The sequence below is a fragment of the Tachypleus tridentatus genome, chromosome 9 (genome assembly GCF_004210375.1).
Source record: "Tachypleus tridentatus isolate NWPU-2018 chromosome 9, ASM421037v1, whole genome shotgun sequence".
Classification (NCBI taxonomy): Eukaryota; Metazoa; Arthropoda; class Merostomata; order Xiphosura; family Limulidae; genus Tachypleus; species Tachypleus tridentatus.
The window spans coordinates 4,623,628-4,630,179 of record NC_134833.1 but is presented as its reverse complement, the minus strand read 5'-3'; positions in this window follow the sequence as shown (position 1 = coordinate 4,630,179).

The window sequence follows — 6,552 nt, the reverse complement described above, 5'->3', positions numbered from 1 at the left end:
TTAAACTAGTTTCTAACCTGTACTTCAAAAAACAAAATTTATAAAACAATTAAACATAGGTAAACTGGTTTCTAACCTGTACTTCAAATAAAAAACAAAATTTATAAAAAACAATTAAACATAAACATAGTTAAACTAGTTTCTAACCTGTACTTCAAATAAACAAAATTTATAAAACAATTAAACATAGTTAAACTGGTTTCTAACCTGTACTTCAAATAAACAAAATTTATAAAACAATTAAACATAGTTAAACTGTTTCTAACCTGTACTTCAAATAAACAAAATTTATAAAACAATTAAACATAGTTAAACTGGTTTCTAACCTGTACTTCAAATAAACAAAATTTATAAAACAATTAAACATAGTTAAACTAGTTTCTAACCTGTACTTCAAATAAACAAAATTTATAAAACAATTAAACATAGTTAAACTAGTTTCTAACCTGTACTTCAAATAAACAAAATTTATAAAACAATTAAACATAGTTAAACTGGTTTCTAACCTGTACTTCAAATAAACAAAATTTATAAAACAATTAAACATAGTTAAACTGGTTTCTAACCTGTACTTCAAATAAACAAAATTTATAAAACAATTAAACATAGTTAAACTGGTTTCTAACCTGTACTTCAAATAAACAAAATTTATAAAACAATTAAACATAGTTAAACTAGTTTCTAACCTGTACATCAAACAAACAAATTTATAAAACAATTAAACATAGTTAAACTGGTTTCTAACCTGTACTTCAAATAAACAAAATTTATAAAACAATTAAACATAGTTAAACTAGTTTCTAACCTGTACTTCAAATAAACAAAATTTATAAAACAATTAAACATAGGTAAACTCGTTTCTAATCTGTACTTCAAATAAACAAAATTTATAAAACAATTAAACATAGTTAAACTAGTTTCTAACCTGTACTTCAAATAAACAAAATTTATAAAACAATTAAACATAGTTAAACTAGTTTCTAACCTGTAAACAAAATTTATAACAATTCTCGTTTCTAACCTGTAATAAACAAAATTTATAAAACAATTAAACATAGTTAAACTAGTTTCTAACCTGTACTTCAAATAAACAAAATTTATAAAACAATTAAACATAGTTAAACTAGTTTCTAACCTGTACTTCAAATAAACAAAATTTATAAAACAATTAAACATAGTTAAACTAGTTTCTAACCTGTACTTCAAATAAACAAAATTTATAAAACAATTAAACATAGTTAAACTAGTTTCTAACCTGTACTTCAAATAAACAAAATTTATAAAACAATTAAACATAGTTAAACTAGTTTCTAACCTGTACTTCAAATAAACAAAATTTATAAAACAATTAAACATAGTTAAACTGGTTTCTAACCTGTACTTCAAATAAACAAAATTTATAAAACAATTAAACATAGTTAAACTAGTTTCTAACCTGTACTTCAAATAAACAAAATTTATAAAACAATTAAACATAGTTAAACTGGTTTCTAACCTGTACTTCAAATAAACAAAATTTATAAAACAATTAAACATAGTTAAACTGGTTTCTAACCTGTACTTCAAATAAACAAAATTTATAAAACAATTAAACATAGTTAAACTGGTTTCTAACCTGTACTTCAAATAAACAAAATTTATAAAACAATTAAACATAGTTAAACTAGTTTCTAACCTGTACTTCAAATAAACAAAATTTATAAAACAATTAAACATAGTTAAACTGGTTTCTAACCTGTACTTCAAATAAACAAAATTTATAAAACAATTAAACATAGTTAAACTGGTTTCTAACCTGTACTTCAAATAAACAAAATTTATAAAACAATTAAACATAGTTAAACTGTTTTCTAACCTGTACTTCAAATAAACAAAATTTATAAAACAATTAAACATAGTTAAACTGGTTTCTAACCTGTACTTCAAATAAACAAAATTTATAAAACAATTAAACATAGTTAAACTAGTTTCTAACCTGTACTAACCTCAAATAAACAAAATTTATAAAACAATTAAACATAGTTAAACTAGTTTCTAACCTGTACTTCAAATAAACAAAATTTATAAAACAATTAAACATAGTTAAACTAGTTTCTAACCTGTACTTCAAATAAACAAAATTTATAAAACAATTAAACATAGTTAAACTAGTTTCTAACCTGTACTTCAAACAAACAAAATTTATAAAACAATTAAACATAGTTAAACTAGTTTCTAACCTGTACTTCAAATATAAAACAATTAAACATAGTTAAACTAGTTTCTAACCTGTACTTCAAATAAACAAAATTTATAAAACAATTAAACATAGTTAAACTGGTTTCTAATCTGTACTTCAAATAAACAAAATTTATAAAACAATTAAACTAGTTAAACTAGTTTCTAACCTGTACTTCAAATAAACAAAATTTATAAAACAATTAAACATAGTTAAACTAGTTTCTAACCTGTACTTCAAATAAACAAAATTTATAAAACAATTAAACATAGTTAAACTGGTTTCTAACCTGTACTTCAAATAAACAAAATTTATAAAACAATTAAACATAGTTAAACTAGTTTCTAACCTGTACTTCAAATAAACAAAATTTATAAAACAATTAAACATAGTTAAACTAGTTTCTAACCTGTACTTCAAATAAACAAAATTTATAAAACAATTAAACATAGTTAAACTAGTTTCTAACCTGTACTTCAAATAAACAAAATTTATAAAACAATTAAACATAGTTAAACTGGTTTCTAACCTGTACTTCAAATAAACAAAATTTATAAAACAATTAAACATAGTTAAACTGTTTTCTAACCTGTACTTCAAATAAACAAAATTTATAAAACAATTAAACATAGTTAAACTGGTTTCTAACCTGTACTTCAAATAAACAAAATTTATAAAACAATTAAACATAGTTAAACTGGTTTCTAACCTGTACTTCAAATAAACAAAATTTATAAAACAATTAAACATAGTTAAACTAGTTTCTAACCTGTACTTCAAATAAACAAAATTTATAAAACAATTAAACATAGTTAAACTGGTTTCTAACCTGTACTTCAAATAAACAAAATTTATAAAACAATTAAACATAGTTAAACTAGTTTCTAACCTGTACTTCAAATAAACAAAATTTATAAAACAATTAAACATAGTTAAACTGGTTTCTAACCTGTACTTCAAATAAACAAAATTTATAAAACAATTAAACATAGGTAAACTAGTTTCTAACCTGTACTTCAAATAAACAAAATTTATAAAACAATTAAACATAGTTAAACTAGTTTCTAACCTGTACTTCAAATAAACAAAATTTATAAAACAATTAAACATAGTTAAACTAGTTTCTAACCTGTACTTCAAATAAACAAAATTTATAAAACAATTAAACATAGTTAAACTAGTTTCTAATCTGTAATTCAAATAAACAAAATTTATAAAACAATTAAACATAGTTAAACTAGTTTCTAACCTGTACTTCAAATAAACAAAATTTATAAAACAATTAAACATAGTTAAACTGGTTTCTAACCTGTACTTCAAATAAACAAAATTTATAAAACAATTAAACATAGTTAAACTAGTTTCTAACCTGTACTTCAAATAAACAAAATTTATAAAACAATTAAACATAGTTAAACTAGTTTCTAACCTGTACTTCAAATAAACAAAATTTATAAAACAATTAAACATAGTTAAACTAGTTTCTAACCTGTACTTCAAATAAACAAAATTTATAAAACAATTAAACATAGTTAAACTGGTTTCTAACCTGTACTTCAAATAAACAAAATTTATAAAACAATTAAACATAGTTAAACTGGTTTCTAACCTGTACTTCAAATAAACAAAATTTATAAAACAATTAAACATAGTTAAACTAGTTTCTAACCTGTACTTCAAATAAACAAAATTTATAAAACAATTAAACATAGTTAAACTAGTTTCTAACCTGTACTTCAAATAAACAAAATTTATAAAACAATTAAACATAGTTAAACTGGTTTCTAACCTGTACTTCAAATAAACAAAATTTATAAAACAATTAAACATAGTTAAACTGGTTTCTAACCTGTACTTCAAATAAACAAAATTTATAAAACAATTAAACATAGTTAAACTGGTTTCTAACCTGTACTTCAAATAAACAAAATTTATAAAACAATTAAACATAGTTAAACTGGTTTCTAACCTGTACTTCAAATAAACAAAATTTATAAAACAATTAAACATAGTTAAACTGGTTTCTAACCTGTACTTCAAATAAACAAAATTTATAAAACAATTAAACATAGTTAAACTGGTTTCTAACCTGTACTTCAAATAAACAAAATTTATAAAACAATTAAACATAGTTAAACTAGTTTCTAACCTGTACTTCAAATAAACAAAATTTATAAAACAATTAAACATAGTTAAACTGGTTTCTAACCTGTACTTCAAATAAACAAAATTTATAAAACAATTAAACATAGTTAAACTGTTTTCTAACCTGTACTTCAAATAAACAAAATTTATAAAACAATTAAACATAGTTAAACTGGTTTCTAACCTGTACTTCAAATAAACAAAATTTATAAAACAATTAAACATAGTTAAACTGGTTTCTAACCTGTACTTCAAATAAACAAAATTTATAAAACAATTAAACATAGTTAAACTGGTTTCTAAACTTCAAACAAAATTTATAAAACAATTAAACATAGTTAAACTGGTTTCTAACCTGTACTTCAAATAAACAAAATTTATAAAACAATTAAACATAGTTAAACTAGTTTCTAACCTGTACTTCAAATAAACAAAATTTATAAAACAATTAAACATAGTTAAACTAGTTTCTAACCTGTACTTCAAATAAACAAAATTTATAAAACAATTAAACATAGTTAAACTAGTTTCTAACCTGTACTTCAAATAAACAAAATTTATAAAACAATTAAACATAGTTAAACTAGTTTCTAACCTGTACTTCAAATAAACAAAATTTATAAAACAATTAAACATAGTTAAACTAGTTTCTAACCTGTACTTCAAATAAACAAAATTTATAAAACAATTAAACATAGTTAAACTGGTTTTAACCTGTACTTCAAATAAACAAAATTTATAAAACAATTAAACATAGTTAAACTAGTTTCTAACCTGTACTTCAAATAAACAAAATTTATAAAACAATTAAACATAGTTAAACTAGTTTCTAACCTGTACTTCAAATAAACAAAATTTATAAAACAATTAAACATAGTTAAACTGGTTTCTAACCTGTACTTCAAATAAACAAAATTTATAAAACAATTAAACATAGTTAAACTAGTTTCTAACCTGTACTTCAAATAAACAAAATTTATAAAACAATTAAACATAGTTAAACTAGTTTCTAACCTGTACTTCAAATAAACAAAATTTATAAAACAATTAAACATAGTTAAACTAGTTTCTAACCTGTACTTCAAATAAACAAAATTTATAAAACAATTAAACATAGTTAAACTAGTTTCTAACCTGTACTTCAAATAAACAAAATTTATAAAACAATTAAACATAGTTAAACTGGTTTCTAACCTGTACTTCAAATAAACAAAATTTATAAAACAATTAAACATAGTTAAACTATTTCTAACCTGTACTTCAAATAAACAAAATTTATAAAACAATTAAACATAGTTAAACTGGTTTCTAACCTGTACTTCAAATAAACAAAATTTATAAAACAATTAAACATAGTTAAACTGGTTTCTAACCTGTACTTCAAATAAACAAAATTTATAAAACAATTAAACATAGTTAAACTGGTTTCTAACCTGTACTTCAAATAAACAAAATTTATAAAACAATTAAACATAGTTAAACTGGTTTCTAACCTGTACTTCAAATAAACAAAATTTATAAAACAATTAAACATAGTTAAACTGGTTTCTAACCTGTACTTCAAATAAACAAAATTTATAAAACAATTAAACATAGTTAAACTGGTTTCTAACCTGTACTTCAAATAAACAAAATTTATAAAACAATTAAACATAGTTAAACTGGTTTCTAACCTGTACTTCAAATAAACAAAATTTATAAAACAATTAAACATAGTTAAACTAGTTTCTAACCTGTACTTCAAATAAACAAAATTTATAAAACAATTAAACATAGTTAAACTGGTTTCTAACCTGTACTTCAAATAAACAAAATTTATAAAACAATTAAACATAGTTAAACTAGTTTCTAACCTGTACTTCAAATAAACAAAATTTATAAAACAATTAAACATAGTTAAACTAGTTTCTAACCTGTACTTCAAATAAACAAAATTTATAAAACAATTAAACATAGTTAAACTAGTTTCTAACCTGTACTTCAAATAAACAAAATTTATAAAACAATTAAACATAGTTAAACTAGTTTCTAACCTGTACTTCAAATAAACAAAATTTATAAAACAATTAAACATAGTTAAACTAGTTTCTAACCTGTACTTCAAATAAACAAAATTTATAAAACAATTAAACATAGTTAAACTGGTTTCTAACCTGTACTTCAAATAAACAAAATTTATAAAACAATTA